The sequence below is a fragment of the Megascapheus bottae genome, chromosome X (assembly GCF_031878675.1).
Source record: "Megascapheus bottae isolate mThoBot1 chromosome X, mThoBot2.hap1, whole genome shotgun sequence".
In the NCBI taxonomy this organism is placed as follows: domain Eukaryota; kingdom Metazoa; phylum Chordata; class Mammalia; order Rodentia; family Geomyidae; genus Megascapheus; species Megascapheus bottae.
In genome coordinates, this window is record NC_143547.1 from 106,136,744 (window position 1) to 106,155,485 (window position 18,742).

Genomic DNA, 18,742 nt, shown 5'->3' on the forward strand with positions numbered 1-18,742 from the left:
AACAAAAATAGACCCATTGTTTTCTTCAAAAGAAAGCTTCTATCCTAGCTGGTTAGTTTATTATACCTTTGATTACTTTTGAACATGGCATGCTAAGGAGATTCCCCCCTCAAAAAAAAAAGGAAGAATGTCATCCCAACTCAGAAAGTGACAATCCAAGCTGGTATTTTATTATATAAACAAGTAACCAAACCATAACTCCTACTCAGACATAGGAATGTTCTCAAGGAAACTCTTGGGGATAATGGATGTGTTCATTGTGGAACAGTTCTGAAGAACACACACTTAGATCAAAACTGATCAAGCTGTATATTTTGCATATGCACTATTTTGTCATCGTGAAACTGCAAAAGGTTAATGTGTTCTCAAAAGAGATACAATGAACCACAGAAATACAGAGAAAATAAGTGTGTAGTCTTTCTTACTAGTGTTACAAACTGCCTTTTAAAAGAAGACCTGTACCTCAAAAATATTATGGCAAATGGCAGAAGAGTCTCAAGTATTATTAACCATTATTAACCATTATAACTCAATGCTTAACCACAAAACTCTCTGAGTTTTGTGCATATCACAACCTATTACTCTCATCCTTGTCTATTTGTCTATCCTCTGCTACTTTTGGTCCCTTAATATACCTACCTCCATGAAACCAGCAACCCGCCCACCAGTGTCCCTTTTCTTACTCCAGGCCCATTAAACTTGAGGGTAGCTATTACTAAAACTATATCTAGCATGATTGTAGTCATACAAAATGGCTTGGGCAGTGTGTAATTGTTAATTAAAGGGCATAGCACTTCTGAGGTAATTAAATTTTGCAGAAATTGACTCTGGGGTAGATGCAAATATCTTGGAACTATTTACTTGTCCACCTTTAAAATGGATGATGTATTTGTTCACAAACTCTGTATCTCCATAAACCACTTAAAAAGTGAAAAAAAGAAAACAAAAGAGCTAGGCTTAAGTGGCTAACTTCTGCAAATCCAAGCTACTCAGGAGGCTGAGATCTGAGGACTGAGGTTCAAAGCCAGCCAGGGCACTGACATCCATGAGACTTTTTTTTTGGTTGGTTGTGGGGCTTGAACTCCATGGGGCTTAGGCACTGTCCCTGAGCTCTTCAGCTAAAGGCTACTCTCCTACCCCTTGAGCCACAGGACCACTTCCAGTTTTCTAGTGGTTAATTGAAGGTAAGAGTGTCTAGGACTTTAGTGCCCAGCCTGGTTTTGAACCATGATCCTCAGATTTCAGCCTCTTGAGTAGCTAGGATTATAGGCATGAGCTACTGCACCAGCTCAGTGAGACTCTTATCTCTAATTAACTACCAGGAAATTGGCATTAGCACTGTGGTTCAAGTGGTAGAGTGTTAGCCTTGAGCTGAAGAGCCCAGGGACTATGCCCAGGCCCAGAGTTCAAGCCCCATTGACCTCCAAAAAAATAAAAATAAACAAAAGATTTAAAGCCAGGCACTAGAGGTGTAAGCCTATAATTCTAGCACCCCAGAAGCTGAGACCAAAATTATACTTCCAAGCCAGACTGGCAGAAAAAGTCTACTGAGACTGTTTCCAGTTAACCAGCAAAAAGCAAAGCTGGAGACATGGCTCAAGTTGAGTATAAGCTATAAGCAAAAAGCCAAGAAAGCAATAGGTACCTGAGTTCAGATCCTATTACTCTTCAATATACACACACACAAAAAGGTGCTTACAGGGGACAATGAATTCGGAATATATCTCCTAAAGTATATATTCCATATGTTTCCATCACTTTTGTGAAAATAGTATTTTCTATGAAAAAAATTGTTTAGTCATTCGTACCAACCACAAAAGCATTGTCTAGCAAGTTAACAATTACAATAAAAACACAAAGAATCCAGGAATCCTAATTCCATGTTAAAAGATTATGCTTTTATGAAGAATACAATTCTGTTAATTGCAGTGTACCCAAACACTCTGATCTATAACTGTACTGAAAATCTACTATATAAATGAAGTTATATTACTCTGGACATGTCGATGAACAGAATATCTGCAGAGGTCTCATTAATCAGTACAAATACCTACATTATAGATATAAGTGAATGTAGCACTTGATTAGAATCAGATATGTTGAAAAAAATAAGTAGAGCATTAAACCTAAATAGAAATTAGTGATTATGGGGCGGGAGTGTAACCTACTGGTAGTGCGCTCGCCTAGTATGCATTAAGCCCTGGGTTTGATTCCCTGGAACCACATACAGAGAAAAAAGCCAGAAATGGCACTGTGGCTCAAGTGCCAGAGTGCTAGCCTTGAGCAAAAAGTGTCCAAGGACAGTGCCCAGGCCCTGAGTTCAAGCCCCAGGACTAACAAAAATAAAATAAGTTAGTGATTACCTGGTAACTTGTGTCCCAGTTACATTTACCAGCATGTCACAGAGCGTGAGAAAAATCCCTCTCACACTTTTAAGTTTCTGAGATGCTTCAGACTTTGGATAATGATATAGAATTTCCTGCTGTTAAATGAAAAGAAATATAAATAATGAACTCTCTCTATCCCCAAATTTCCAACCATTATTTCTGTTGTGGTAAATTTAGATTCCGAATTAAGAACAAAAAGGGTAAAATTTCCATTTCAGTGAATTTTGTTTATATCCATGGAGAGAAGCATGTCTTGAATCTTTAAATTATCATTTAAATACCCTATTTGCTAGTGTGCCTTCTTAGGCTTTGGTGTCACATTTACCATTCCAGTCTGTGCTGCTTTTAAATCCTTCTTTTCTCTAAATAATAAATATAAACTATATTTGAAAATAAGTCAGAAAGTGCTAATTGGTCATAACACTAAAATATATAGTAATCAAGATATTATTTGAAATTTAATTAATTTATTGTGGGTCATGGGGCTTGAACTTTGGGCTTAGGTATTGTACTGCAGCTCTATCCCTTGAGCCACAGCCCCAGTTTCCATTTTCTAGTGATTAATTGGAGATATGAGTCTCACGTTATTTAGGGCCCAGGCTCGCTTTGAACCTGGATCCTCAGACATCAGCCTCCTAAGCCACTAGGATTACAGGTCTGAGCCACCTGCTCCTGGCCTTAATTTTATTTTACTGTTGGTATGGTGTACAGAGGGGTGACAGTTACATTCATCAGTGGCTACATTACTTCTTGAACATTGTTACCCCTTCCTATGTTTTTCTCCCACCCCCTTGTTAGTAGTCTAAATTCAAGCTCATTCATACTGACTCACAAAAGATCACTTCTTCATTTGGGATACAATCATACAAATATGTATCTAAACATAAGACAAAACTAATTATACTTGAAAAGTTGGAATGCAACAATAAAATAGAACAGAGTATGGTGATATTTTATCATCTTACCCATCTTAAATTTGAGATGGTTTTCATACTACAAAACACACACACACACATACACACACACAAAGAGGGCCAGGAGTTTGGCCTAGTGGTAGAGTGCTTGCCTCACAATCACGAAGACTTGGGTTGGATTCCTCGGTACCATGTAAACAGAAAAAAAAAGCCAGAAGTGGTGCTGTGGCTCTAGTGGCAGAGATCCACCTTTGAGAAAGCCCAAGGACAGTGCTTAGGCCCCGAGTTCAAGCCCCAAGACTGGCAAAATAAAAGAAAAAAAGATGAGCCGGGCGTGGTGGCAGATCAAGGTTCAAAGCCAGCCCACGCACAAAAGGATCTGAGACTCTAATCTCCAATTAACCTCTAGAAAATGGGAAATGGGACTTGGCTCAAGGGTAGGTCAGTATCCTTGAGCTGAAGAGCTCAGGAACAATGCCCAGGCCCAGGGATAGGGTGGTAGCCTTGAGCTGAAGAGCTCAGGTACAATACCCAAGCCAAGTTCAAGTCCATGATCCACCAAATAAAAAGGAGGAAAAGAAGGAGGAAGAGGGGGAAGAAAAGCCAGGTGTAGTGGCTCACACCTATAATCATAGCTACTCAGGAGGCTGAGATCTGAGGATGGCATTTCAAAGCTAGTCCAGCTACTACACTAAACACTGTAAGACTCTTCAATTAACCACTAGAAAACTGGAAGTGGCACTGTGGCTCAAGGGGTATGGCAGTAGCCTTGATCTGAGGACACAGCTCAGGCCCAGAGTCGAAGCCCTAAAACCAACAAAAAAATTCTGCTGGAATAAAAACACAATGGAAAGTTTAAATACTTCTATACATAGCAGAAACAAGAAAGTGAACAAGGAGGGCTGGGAGTTTGGCCTATTGCTAGAGTACTTGCCTAGTATGTATGAAGACCTGGGTTTGATTCCTTGGTACCACATACATAGAAAAAGCCAGAACTGATGCTGTGGCTCAAAGTCTAGCTTTGGGAAAGCCCAAGGATGGTGCTCAGACCCTTGAGTTCAAGCCCGAGGACTGGAGAAAAAAAAATAATAAAGGGAGGCCAGGAGTTTGTCCTAGTGGTAGAATGCTTGTCTAGCATGCACAAAGACCAGGGTTCAGTTCCTTGGTACCACATACACAGAAAAAGCTGCAAAGTGGTGCTGTGACTGAAGTGGTAGAAACCTAGCCTTGAGAAAGCCCAAGGACTGGTGGTAGAATGCTTATGTAACATAAACGAAGCCCTGGGTTCTATTTTTCGGTACCACACACAAAGAAAAAGCTGGAAGTAGTTCTGCAGCCTAAGTAGTAGAGTTCCAGCCTCGGGCAAAAACAGCTCAGGGACAGGGCCCAGGCACTGAGTTCAAGCCCCAGTACTGACATTAAAAAAAAAACATAAAAATGACTGACTACAATGATGGAATTCAGAAGACAAAGGAATACTATTTCAAAATTTGAGAAATGTGCTTAAAACTTTTAGAATTGATACTTATAACTTGTAAGGGATAAAGGTCTAGTTCATGTGGACATGTGGTTTTTCCAACACTATTTCCTGAAGAAATTGTGCTTTTCTCATTTTTTTGGTCTCCTATGTCCAAAATATATAAGGATAGATCTGGACTATTTTGTTCTCTTGGTCTAAGTATCTATTTCTATGACAACCTCATGTTGTTTTTAGTTATATTTAGATTTGTGCTATGTTTTACACTCAGGTAGCATCTAGCTTTTTTTTTTGCCAGTCCTGGGGCTTGAACTCAGCGCCTGAGCACTCCTTGGGCTTTTTCCTCAAGGCTAGCACTCTGCCACTTGAGCCACAACACCATTTCTGGCTTTTCCTATGCATGTGGTACCGAGGAATTGAACCCAGGTCTTCGTGCATACTAGGCAAGCACTCTACCACTAGGCCAAACTCCCGGCCCTTAGCTTTGTTCTTTAAGCTCAAAATTGCTCTGTAAATTTGGTTTCTACTCTAACTTTAGGATTCTATTTAGGCTTTCCTGGGTGTTAATTGGAGATAAGAGTCTCAAGACTGGCTTTGAATCACAATCTTCAGATTTTCACCTCATAGTTATAATCCAATAACTAGGATTATAGGTGTGATCCACAAGTGCCCAGCGATTGTCTTCCTATTTGTGACAAAAAAGACATAAAATGTAGCCAGGCACCAGTGGCTCACATCTGTAATTCTAGCTACTCAGAAGGCTGAGATTTGAGGATTGCAGTTAGAAGCCGGTTCAGGCACAAAAGTCCAATAAACTAGCCAGAAGTAGTGCTGTGGCTCAAGTGATAGAGCACCAGCCTTCAACACAAAGAGGCTCAGGGACAGCACTCAGGCCCTGAGTTCAAGTCCCAGGATTTCCCCCCACCACCCAAGAAAAAAAGACATAAAATCTAATACTTTATCAGACATACTTGATTAATAAACACTGAGATATGAATGGATTAAAAATACTCATTACAAAATGAGTTGATGGAACTTTTCATGACATAGTTTACACAACTATATTTGTACTTATTTGTCAAAACTCAACAAACTGTTCATTTAACACAGTTTAATATATAAAGTAATACCTCAATAAGACTAACTTAAAAAGGAGTGCAGAGTAACAGGAGCACAGGGTAATAGGAGCTTAGCTTGTAAGCTAGAAGATACAACAGTATCTTCTTTCTCTTTTTTCCTATTGCTTAAAACAACAAAATAATTCACTTTTGTTTAAAAAACATTTGTATTGTGAAATACAAATAAAATATACATTTTTGAGTAAGTGTAAGATTAGGTACCTCACTTTTAATTCTTCCTTTATCAAAAGAAAACACTTACATAGAAAGACTACAAAAAGGTTCTATTTACTTTTCACTTTTAAGCACACCCTCACCTCTTCCTTCGATGTTTCTGAGTCAAGTTGTAATGTGAGATACATGATGATATGTGGAGAATTTAGATTATTCTGATGGATGCTTTCAACCTCCTCTCCCCAGAAAAGCTTCACTAAATCACTTGTGTTCGACTGTGTCTTTTTCTTTCTTGGTTAGATAGTTTCCTTTTTCGCAGCATATGCATTTTCAAGTGTCAGTTTTACCTTAAAATTAAAATGAGGCAAAATTAGCTGCATTTTTCACAAAGAAGAATCTTTGCTTGCATATATTCTCAGGTGTACATGTATGGATAAATCAATCTAGAGCAAAGGACCCTGATGGGAGAAGTTGTATGTTTCATTCATTGTATAAATGAATGCACATGGCTGGCACATGTAAAACTTTACTGAGGAGGAATATAATTAACTATAAAAACAAGAAATGCCATAAGCAGTTCAGAATTTAATATGACCTGAGAAGGTGTACAAGTTCTACATTATGATATTGATATCACTGACTCAACTTAAAAAGATAAAAGGAAGAAATGAAGGATCAAGATCAGTTTTTGTTTTTACTTTTTTGTTTTTGGTCATGGGGCTTGAACTCTGGGCCTGGGCCTTGTCCCTGAGCTCTTCTGCTCAAGGCTACTGCTCTACTATGTTGAGCCACAGGGCCACTTCCAGTTTTCTTGTGGTTAATTGGAGATAAGATTCTCTGGACTTTAGCTCCCAGGCTGGCTTTGAACTGTGATCCTCAATCTCAGTCTCCTGAGTAGTAAAAGTAGCTAGGTATGAGCTACTGGAGCCTGGCTCTACAATGTTTTACTTAAGCATTGTAGTCTAAGAACTTCTTCAAAGAAGAGTAAAATTTGGGCCTAGCACGAAATCCTGGGTTTGATTTCCTAGAACCACATACACAGAAAAAGCTGAAGTGGTGCTGTGGCTTCAGTGGCAGAGTGCTAAGCCTTGAGCAAAAAGTGTCCAAGGACAGTGCCCAGGTCCTGAGTTCAAACCCCAGGACTGGCAAAAAAAAAAGTTCATGATTGATAATTGACTAAGAATGAAGAAACCTAGTCAAGTTTAAAAGTAGATAAGGTTGTTTGAATGTAACATGTTACTTTTGGGAGGAAGATGTCAAAATATTGTCAAAATATTATAGTAACAATAGTAATTTCTATTTCTTTTCTTTTTTTTCTGTCTGCCAGTCCTGGGCTTGGGCTTAGGACTCAAGCTCTGTCCTTGGGTTTTCTCAAGGCTAGAGCTCTACCATTTGAGCCACAGTACCATTTCTGGCTTTTTTCTATGTATGTGGTACCAAATCGAACCTGGGTCTTTGTGCATGCTAGGCAAGCACTCTATCTGTTTTATACAGATTAAAAGTAAACAAAATGATTGATTAACAAATAGTAGTGTTGATAAATAGGATAATTGCAAACTGGTTTCTGATGGTTAATATTTCAACCACCACCCTGTTTCTACCTGTATATCCTCCTAGCCATTTGTAGTCATTGCTTGTTCCTAGGTATGAGTCATTCCATTGTTTTATTTTAAATTACTAAAGCTAGAGTGTATGTATATGTGTGTGTGCACACACACTCAAGCATGCATGTTCCTTCCAAAGTACGCACAAATATGCATGGGTGTATTTAAGAAAAGATAGTGAAAATAAGAAATCTTATTTTTTATAGAAAACAAGGCATTTCAGCTGGGCTCCAGTGGCTCATGCCTGTAATCCTAGCTACTCAGGAGGCTAAGATCTGAAGACCGCAGTTCAAAGCCAGCCTGGGCATTAAAGTCCATGAAACTCTTATCTCCCAATTAACCACCAGAAAACTGGAAGTGGCACTGTGGCTCAAATGGCAGGGCGATAGCTTTGCACTGAAGAGCTTAGAGACTGTGCCTAGGTCCTGAGTTCAAGGCCCAGGACAAAAAAAAAAAAAGAAAAAAGAGAAGAAAACAAAACAAGGTATTTCAGAATGGGAGCGTGGCCTAGTAGTAAGAGTACTTGTCTAGCATGCATGAAGTCCTGGCTTTGATTCCTCAGTACCACATACACAGAAAAAAAAAAACCAAAAAAACCTGGAAGTGGTGGTGTGGCTCAAGTGGTAGAGAAAGCTCAAGGACAGTGCTCAGTTCCTGAGTACAAGCCCTAGGACTGGCAAAAAATAAAAATAAATAAAACAATGCATTTCATCATGGATCTTATTATAAACATCAAATCAGAAACATGATTGTGATATACCAAGAATTTTATTCATGTTAATGAACCTAAAAACTACTTCATCCTTTAACTGACCAAGGGATCCTCTAACATATTTAAAGCATATAATATCTACCTTCCAAGAAAGAGAGGAAAGTTGAACAGAATAAGTATCTCAAAATCTCATCAATGATACAAAACGTCAATATTTAGAATATTATTGACTTATAGAAAAATTTATTTTTATATCTAAGGACTGAAAAAAAATAAACAACAGTTCAGGATAAAAGCTTACCTAAGTAACACAAATATCAACAAAATAGTATAATTTGATTTTAAACAAATCAGGTCTGGGAGTTTGTCCTAGTGATAGAGTGCTTGCCTAGCTTGCACAAAGACCAAGGTCTGATTCCTCGGTACCACATACACAGAAAAAGCCAGAAGTGGCGCTGTGGCTAGCGTGGTAGAGTGCTAGCCTTGAGAAAGCCCAAGGACAGTGCTCAGGCCCTGAATTCAAGTGCCAGAACTGGCAATAATAATAATAATAATAATAATAATAATAATAATAATAACATTTTTCCACCATGACTCATTTAAAAAACTCAGAAAGCAGATTACTTCTAGGAACTAGACTGGTATCAGTCAGTAGAAATGGTGTTAAAAAGGCAAGGTGGTAATTATGTATGCTTTCTTTCTTTCCTTCTTTTTTTTTGCCAGTCCTGGAGCTTGAACTCAGGGCCTGAGCACTGCCCTTGGGCATTACTCAAGGATAGTGCTTTACCACTTGAGCCACAGCACCACTTCTGGTTTTTTCTGTGTATGTGGTACCAAGGAATTGAACCCGGTCTCCGTGTGTGCTAGGGAAGCATTCTACCACTAGACCATGCTCCCAGCCCCAATTATGTATGTTTCAATCATTGCTATTTCTGCTTCATTTAGAATGCTTTTTATTTTTCTTTTTAGAAGAATACTCCAAAGGTATTTTGAATGCCCCAAAATAAATGTAACTTACATATTATAATGATAATTTTCAGAATCTTAAAAAGATTCTGAAAAAAGGATACATACAAAATGTATGCATTCTATGTAACTCATTGTAAAATGGAGCAAAAGAATGTCCAGACCTGCATGGGTCCAGGAATTCAAGACAGAACTCTATGTTTTCAGAGGTCACAGCAACATCATTTACAGCAACAAGGACATCACCTAAAATCAGAATAATAAAAGATAGTTGTGGGAATATACAAACCCCAAGGAAATCTGGAATTGAAACATTAAAAAAAATCTACTCTGACTTAAAGTACAATGGAAAATGTGACACAGATATATAGGGACTTATCCAAGGCAGTATGTCACATTAGTGACACAGATGTAACTACTAAACTCTATTCTTTCCACTCTGTAATACCTCCTAATACAACTGTAACTAACTACAACCTATGAACATATCAAGAAGTGAATATTCTTGGGCCGGGATTATGACTTAATGTGCTTGCTTAGCATACACGAACTCCTGGGTCCAATTCTTTAGTACCACATATGCAGAAAAAGCCAGAAGTGGTGCTGTTGCTCAAGTGGTAGAGAGCTAGCCTTGAGAAAGCCTAAAGACAGTGCTCAGGCCCTGAGTTCCAGCCCCAGGACTGGCAAAAAAAAGAAAATATTCTCATTCAAGATTTATTTAGGATGGGCCGGGAGTTTGGCCTAGTGGTTAAAGTGCTTGCCTAGCATGCATGAAGACCCGGGTTTGATTCCTCGGTACCACATACATAGAAAAAAGCCGGAAGTGGTGCTGAGGCTCAAGTGGTAGAGCTCTAGCCTTGAGAAAGTCCAAGGACAGTGCTCAGGCCCTGAGTTCAAGCCCCACAACTGGCAAAAAAAAGTATACAAAACAAAAAGATTTATTTAGGAGAACTATGGAAGCTCAAGTAACAAATGGGAAGTTTTTGAGCATAAACAGAAGTATTTAATGAAACTGAACCCAGAAAAATCAGCTTAAATTCCAATTAAGTGCATGTGGTACATCACAACTCAATATGCTGTGGTCTTATTGCTATTACTGATTTGTGTCTATATTTATAGCTATTTGCTTCAAAGGTTCCAAACATATCAAAATATGTATCATGTTTCAGTAAAAAAATTCCCTTTTTCCATGACTATTCCTTAAATGTACATGTTTATCAGATTTGATAATAAAAATCGATGTTAAAACATAAGTTTAGGGGCCAGGAGTTTGGCCTAGTGGTTAAAGTGCTTGCCTAGCATGCATGAAGACCCGGGTTCGATTCCTTGGTACCACATACATAGATAAAAAGCCAGAAGTGGTGCTGAGGCTCAAGAGGTAGAGCTCTAGCCTTGAGAAAGTCCAAGGACAGTGCTCAGGCCCTGAGCTCAAGCCCAGGACTGGCAAAAAAAAAACAAAAAACAAAAAACAAAAAACATGTTTACTTTCAGAACATAAATTAAATATTGTATTAAAACACCAGTAAGATATACAAACATACCTAAGTTATTTTTCTCATCATTCCAAAATGTACCATTTAAGCAGTCAATTAAACAATCACAGGCTGCTATTCATTCAAACACATACCCAAGGACAAGTATTATTCTAGGAATTTCAGGTACGGTAATTGAACAAAAACACTCTATTTTCATAAAACTTAAAGATCTTAGAAGATGGGTAATAAGTATCTATACAGGTAAAATAGTATAGCACACAATTCTTCATGATCTTCCATGTTTCTGCACAGCTTACAAATAGAAGCAACAGAAAACCTGCTCTCTTTTCAGGGATGCTGGTAAAGTGAATAGCCTTGGATGAAACAAGGTCAAAGTCTTGCTCAATATCTTACTATTCATAATTGTTTAAAAGCATAGTATTCCCTAAGTGCAAAGTTCCTCAGCTTTAATAAAAACAACTTCTAAGTGTCTCTTGCTCGCTTTTTCTTTCCTTCTTTCTTTTGTTCTGTTTTTGGCAGTACCGGGGCTTGAACTCAGGACCTAGTGCTTGCCAGGAAGGCACTCTACCACTTGAGCCACACACCCAGCTCTGTTGCTCTCTTTAGGAGTAGTGAACAGATGGAAATGCTGATAACTTGTGCTGTTCCTTCCTCTTCCTGATACTATGTGGAAAAAGGGCTGAGTTCCTCAGACCATTCAGTGAAGTATTATAAAGGCTGATAGATGCTCAACCTTTGAGAGCTCCAAATGTGAACACTGGGTCATGGTCAACTATTATAGGACTTGAGGTAAGATGTGAACCCATTCTCCTCCTCTCTTTCCTTTCCATCTTCCCTCTTTCCCTCCTTTCACTCGGTTGTTCTCTCTTTTCTCTCTCCTCACTTTCTGGGCTTGGGGAGCAGTACTGGAGTTTAAAACTTGAGCCACATACCAGATATATTAGGAACTTTTCTTAAAAGAACCTGTAAGGGCTGGGAACGTAGCGTAGAGGTAGAGTGCTTGCCTAGGATGTTTCATTCCTTGGAACCACATACACAGAAAAAACTGGAATTGGCAGAGCGCTGGCCTTGAGCAAAAAGTGCCCAAGTACACAGTGCCCAGGCCCTAAGTTCAAACCCCAGGACTGGCAAAAAAAAAAAAAAGAAAAAGAACCTGTAAACTGTCCAAGGGTTAGCAGGATTCTCCAATTGTAATTCCTTGCAATACCCATTAGACATTAAATAAAGGAGAGAGAATTATTTTCCTTAGGGTTATGTGTAGCTCAGTGGAAGAGAGCTTTTCTTGGATGCACAAGGGCTTGGATCTGATTTCCAGCACCAAGAAAAACCTAAAATACAAACTAAAATGAGGAATATTTTTCAAAATAACACACCAGCCATGAAGACTTTGAAGGATAGCACAAAACTCCAAGTTGGACAGATATAGCTAAAGAAATCCTAGCATCATGCCTATTATAGATAATGCTCATTAACTGTTGAGACAAAAGAAGTATTCAAATGATTACACCAACTTATTTCTTCCATATTCTTCAAAATACCTATTTTTGTGGGGGGTGGGGGGGAGTGGGCTTGAACTCTGGGCCTAGGCACTGTCCCTGAGCACTTCAGCTCAAGGCTACTGCCCTACTCCTTGAGCCACTGCACCCAGCTTCCTAATGTCTTCCTTAGTCTTTAATGTTATTAATATCTTTTTTTAAGAAATCTTCAAATAACATTTTATTATTAAATTTTTACTAGCATAAACAAGGTAGCTGGTAAGCAGTATTTTCTTCATGATAATCTTAAACTACGTTTATGATGTGATAGGCAAGTAAGATTTGGATTTGAGGATAGTGAAAGCTAGCCTGGGTAGGAAGGTCTATGAGACTTATAACTACCAATACACGAGAAGGGGAGCTTTGGTAGAACACTATCTTTGAGCCAGGCAGGGTGGCTCTAGCCTGTAATCCTAGCTACTCAGGAGGCTGAGATCTGAGGATCGTGGTTCAAAGCCAGCCCGAGCACTAATGTCCATGAGACTCATCTCCAATTTACCGCCAGAAAACCAGAAGTGGTGCTGTGGCTCAAGGGGTAGGGTGGTATTCTTGAGCTGTAGAGCTCAGAGTCATCGTCCAGGCCCAGAGTTCAAGTCCCATGACCAACAAAACAAACAAAAAAACCTCAGGAACAGCACCCAGACCCTAAGTATAAGCTCCAGGACCTACAACACCTACACACCTATACACACATCCTGAAATTCTCAGTGTCCTTTTAGTTTGAAATAAATACCTACTAGGAAAGTGAAGATGGAAAATATTCCCCAGTACAAACCCTCTGAGCAAAATAAACTCAAGGACAGTGCCCAGGCTCTGAGTTTAAGCTACAGGACCAGCACCAAAAAAAGTCATACATAAATGGATGTATTTGGGCTGGGAGTGTGGCCTACCTGGTAGAGTGTCTACCCAGCTTGCACAAAGCCCTGGGTTCAGTTCCTCAGTACCAAATACACAGAAAAAGCCAGAAGTAGTAGTGCACTAGTCTTGAGAAAGCCTAAGGACAGTGCCCAGGCCCTGAGTTAAATCCCCAGGATTGGGGGGAAAAGAAAAAAAAAAAAGGATGCGTTTTTCTTAAAGGAAATACTGATATGGCTAGCATATTCAAATATATTGAACACTTTTTTTTGTTTTTATTGCAGTACTGAGAATTGAACCCAAGATCTCACCCCTGTTATACATGTGCTGTACCACTGATCCCCATTTCCAACTCTCAGTTTTGTTTTTTTCTTTAAATAAATGGCACTTGGATCATTATTTGACGATGTACTGACCTTTATAACTGCAAACTGTAACACTCAGAGGAAACTACAGGCCTCTTTTTAATCTCTCTTTTTCTTGGGGGTAGAAGGAGTGAGGTTTGAAATCAAGGCCTACCACTAAGCCATACCTCCAGCCATGTTTCAATTGATAATTATTTATGTGTATGGGTATGTGTGTTTAAAACCACTCCATTAAATTTGTGTACTCAAATACAGACACTTTAGAAGCATACTTATTCATGTACTTTTGCATCATTTTTAGATATAATCATTGAAGTCTAAATTATCACCACCATGTAATCAACTTCTCTTTCTCTCTCTACTGTCTCTCTTTTGGTCACAATATATAACCAAGATGAAATAAAACTGTACAATTCAAAATTAGTTAAGCTGGTCTCTGATCTGACAATTCATATATGTATCTAACAATATAAAGTTCTATTTTTTTGGTTTTTTTTGCCAGTCCTGGGCTTGAGCACAGGGCCTGAGCACTGTCCCTGGGCTTTCTCAAGGCTAGAGAGCTCTACCACTGGAGCCACAGCATTGCTTACAGCTTTTTCCCCCCTATGTATGTGGTACTGAGGAATCGAACCTAGGTCTTGGTGCATGTTAGGCAAGCATTCTACCACTAGGTCAAACTCCCAGCCCTAAAGTTCTATTTTAAGAAGGCTGTGCTTTGTGATTCACTACTCTACTCTACTCCTAATTTCACTACTCTACCAGGTATTTATCAGTCCTTTACATGTAAAGAACACATACAATTCTGCTTTTTATCACATTCTTCACAGGGAATCATCATTAACTATGTCTTTCTGCAAATAAGGACTGACGTTCATGAGGTAACTTACCAATTACTATCTGTCCACTCTTCATAGCAGATCCTCCAGGTAAGAGGCCGTGTACCACAAGCCTCTCTCCAATGCCCTGCTTTCCAGTTCTTCTCCAGCTCCACCTGGTCTGATGGATAATTCCAAACAGTATTTCCAGAAGTTTAAACTGCTCTTTGGCTTTGCTGACAGTTACTTTTTTGGGATTTACATAAATATTCACTTCTTTATACCGCTGTTGGACAGTGATACCTGTTTTCTGACTGGACTGATGTTTTAGAATAGATACTGGCCCATTATCATTGCTATTTTTCTTATTGTGGCACTTGGGTAAAAGTCTTTTACCTTTTAAAATTTTAGTAAACTGTTTGAGTTTGGGTTGATACTTTTTTCTTTCCTTGTAATCCTCCTCCTCAATAATAATCTCATTTTCACTGAACCTAACATGGTTCACAATCTGTGTCTCAGGAAAAACGCTTTCTTCTTCATCTTCACTCATTTCCAAATAAAACAGCTCACCACTTTTTTGCACACTGTCCAGCCATTCAGGCTCTAGATCACTATGAAAGATTAAAAAAAGAAAGATAATCTTAATATCAGTCCAATGTAAGAAAGGGTGTTCTATTTTCCTACTAGGGAGTTATGATCAGGATTACAGATTAGGCAGAAGGGAGAGGAAGTTATAGTATTCTTTTAAAGTTTTCTCATTTCTAATTTATTTTCTGTAAAATGGTTTTTGTAGAATCCTGAAGAATGGAGATATGCCTTTGGGAAGAGCATATGTTTGCTGCCAGGCAGGTATGGGGCCCTAAAGCCCAGATCCTCCCAATTATCAGGATTTTACAGATTCCTTCCACCTACAACCTCCAGGAACTGTTCAACAGAGTGTGGGTGAGGCTCAGCTGTCAAAAGATTTATGCCTTCATGTTCCGAGCACTGGGTCTAGTCCGCCTCTAATAGAGTCAGTCTCTACCAGAAGGGCTGATTGTGCAAATGCTTTCCCTTTCTTGTGTACTGTGAACCAATGGTGACTACAGGGCGGTTTACAGGTTGAACCCTTCAGATTCCACCTCTTCCACAATCCTTGAAGTTTATGTCTCTGAGGACATCAAGGCTCCAAGTCTAGGGGTCAAGAAGGAAGGCAGAGGTGTAAGAAGGAGGGAGTGACTTTCATCAGTCTGTTATATGCAGGTATGGTAGTACCATAATAAAACCTCTTTGTACAATTACTATATACTAGCATGACAAATACACAACAAGCTTAATATGAAAAGTAACATGTCTTTGTATTACTTAACTCCAGTGCATAGCATCATCTTAGGTGAGTAACACTACTTATCACATGCCGTTAGCCACACATTAATTCAACTACTTCTATAGTCACAGATACTACTATTTGATAATTCTGTAGTTTCACTCTAAAGAGTCTAAATAATTATGTACCCATGGTAGTCGTTCACAAAGGAATCATTTTAAACTGTCACAATGTAAATTGTATGGCTATACATTGCTATGGTTTGAATACAAAGTCCCCCCCACCCAAAGGCTCACTGTCCCAGTCAACTAATGGTGTTATGGAAAGGTTATGGATAACCTCATCAGTGGATCACTTCAGGGACAAGTTCATAAATATTTTTCATTACACGGACAGATGATATGTCAAAATAGCAAGCTGTATCAGGAGGGGACCTCAGTTGGGAGGGGACTGTGGCTGGGAGGGGACAGTGGTCAGGAGGGGACCTAGGTCAGGAGGGGACAGAGGTCAGGAGGGGACTCAGTCAGGAGGGGACCGCGGTCAGGAGAGGACCTAGGTCAGGAGGGGACTGCGGTCAGGAGGAGGGGGCCTGAGGCAGAGGCAGCCCGCAAGGCCTGGGTCAACACTGGGTGACCCTCCTGAACCAGGGGCCCAATCATCCCCGTGGCTGTCACGGCTGGCTGAAGCTTATAGCCTAGCTACTCAAGAGGAAGAGAGCCGAGGACCGCGGTTCCAAGCCACCCGTGCAGGAAATTTCCTGATTCTTACCTCCAATTAACCATCAAAAAAAAAATCCAGAAGTAGAGCTGTGTGGTTCAAGAGGTGAGGTGACAGTGCCAGTCCCTGAGTTCAAGCCCCAGAGAGGCAGAAAAATAAACACAAGGCCTCCTTACAGAACCAGCCCGCCTGCGAGGGGGGGGGGGTGGGAATGGCGGGGAGGGGGGGAACCACCGGAGAGGGAGAGGGGAGAGGCCCACGAGTGGGGGAGAGGAGGCCCACGAGGGGGGGGAGAGGAGAAGCCCACGAGGGGGGAGGAGAGGAGAAGCCCACGAGGGGGGAGGAGAGGAGAAGCCCACGAGGGGGGAGGAGAAGCCCACGAGGGGGGAGGAGAGGCCCACGAGGGGGGAGGAGAGGCCCACGAGGGGGGAGGTGAGGCCCACGAGGGGGGAGGTGAGGCTCACGAGGGGGGAGGAGAGGCCCACGCCCGCCTCACGGAGCGGGGACAGGCCCGGCCTTCCGGCCCCAGAACCTTACGCGGAGTCGCTGCCGGCGGAGTCGTCCGAGCCCGGGTCAAGGTCCCGACCCTCAGAATCACGATTCTCGTCCTGACCCGAACCCGGGCCAGTGGCCAGTGGCGGAGGGCTCGGCCGGGCTCCGACCATAGCCGCACGCCGCCGCGGACGCCATGTTCCCAGGGTCCACGCGGGCTGGCTCGCCGTCCAGGTTACCGGGAAATGGAGACTCGAAAGAACGCCTAGTCCCCGGTCCCCGGTCCCCGGTCCCCGGTCCCCGGTCCCTGGTCCCCGCCCTGGGGCTTCCGCGCTTCTCTGCTTCTCTGTTGCGCACTCTCTGCTGGAGCCTCCACAACCACCGCGGCTCCAGCTCTCCCGATCCTCCCCCATCCTCTCATCCTCCCCAACGCCCCGGCGCCCCAGCCCCTTTCCAGCCCCGTCCCAGCCCCGTCCCAGCCCCGCCCCTCGCAGCGTCCCCGGCCCCGCCCCCTGCCCTGTCCCAGCCCCACCCGGTCCCGGCCCCGCCCCCGCCCCCGCCCCCCGCACCGCCTCCAGCCCCGCCCTCCGCGGCGATCCAGCCTGGGCCCTGCCCCCCTGCTGCGTCCCAGCCCCACCCCACCCCACCCCTGACCCCGCCCCCCGCAGCGCCCCGGCCTCACCCCCTGCTGCGTCCCAGCCCCACCCGGTCCCGGCCACGCCCCCCGCACCGCCTCCAGCCCCGCCCTCCGCGGCTCCCCCACACTCCCTCCCCCAGCCCTCCACTCCCAGGGCCGGGTCCCTGTTCTGTCTGCAGCTGTACACTCCCCTTCCCAGATGTTTATTTACTAACCACGTAATGAGCTGCAGCTGTCTTGGAAGGGCAGACAGGCAGTTTTTATTTTTCCCTTGTAAATGTTGACATTAGGTGCTTTTGTAAGTTCAAGGTAAAAGATACCACTGATCACGAGTCAGCCATTGTTCAAATTATGTACTTTCTGTATTCATTGACCATGCTAAGAATTCATATACAACGATGTAAATCTTTTCGCTAGGTTAAAATAAACAGATTTGGGCAATGCTTTTCGTTAGTGGTTATATGGCTATTAGGCAACAAAGCCAGCCACGAAGCGAACCTGTCATCATTCAACAGTAAGTTTTTAAAAATCATGTACCCAAGCATAAACTCTGTATCTTACACATTAGGCAACCTTCTGTAGCCCAGGCTGGCGTTGAGTTCCTAGACTCAAACAATCTTGCCTCAGGCTCTTGAGTAGCTGAGACTACAGTCATGTACTTTTGCACCTAGTTAGAAATGTAATTCTTCTAAATTCAGATAAACAGCTTTATGGAGGTATTATAATACGTATTCTATGTTCTGGTACAACATGTATTCTTATTCTTGTTTTCAAATATTTTGCCACTTTGGGGGCTTGAACTCAGGGCCTGGGTTCTGTCCCTGAGCTAATTTTCTCAAGGCTAGCCACTCTACCATTTGAGCCACAGCACCACTTCCGGCTCTTCTGGTGTATGTGGTACTGAGGAATCAAGCCCATGGATTCATACATGCTAGGCAAGCACTCTACTACTAAGCCATAATCCCAGCCCCTCACTATGCATTCTCTCCATTTTCACATATGTACCTCATAAAGTTCTAAGTAATATCGAATTGTCTTAGAAATAATATATCTCTCTTTTCCACTATATGACAATCTATTGAAGATATATCTAGATGGCAAAATATTCTCCTTTTCAAGATTGAACTCATGCAAAAAAAGAAGCCATATAAAAGTGCCTTCAATTATAAACT

At 41.6% G+C, this 18,742-nt stretch overlaps 1 pseudogene across 1 annotated transcript in view; it reads right to left on the reverse strand.

The window, feature by feature from the left end:
* LOC150041790 (protein inturned-like) overlaps positions 1–17,346 on the reverse strand; it is a 31,870-nt pseudogene extending 14,524 nt beyond the window's left edge. The window contains exons 1-5 of the transcript XR_016533902.1: positions 16,979–17,346; positions 14,491–15,029; positions 9,517–9,598; positions 6,214–6,417; positions 2,364–2,482 (exon numbers count right to left, since the gene is read on the reverse strand). The product of XR_016533902.1 is annotated as a protein inturned-like (transcript). The remainder of the gene's footprint in view (positions 1–2,363; positions 2,483–6,213; positions 6,418–9,516; positions 9,599–14,490; positions 15,030–16,978) is intronic.
* Positions 17,347–18,742: the final 1,396 nt, after the last annotated feature.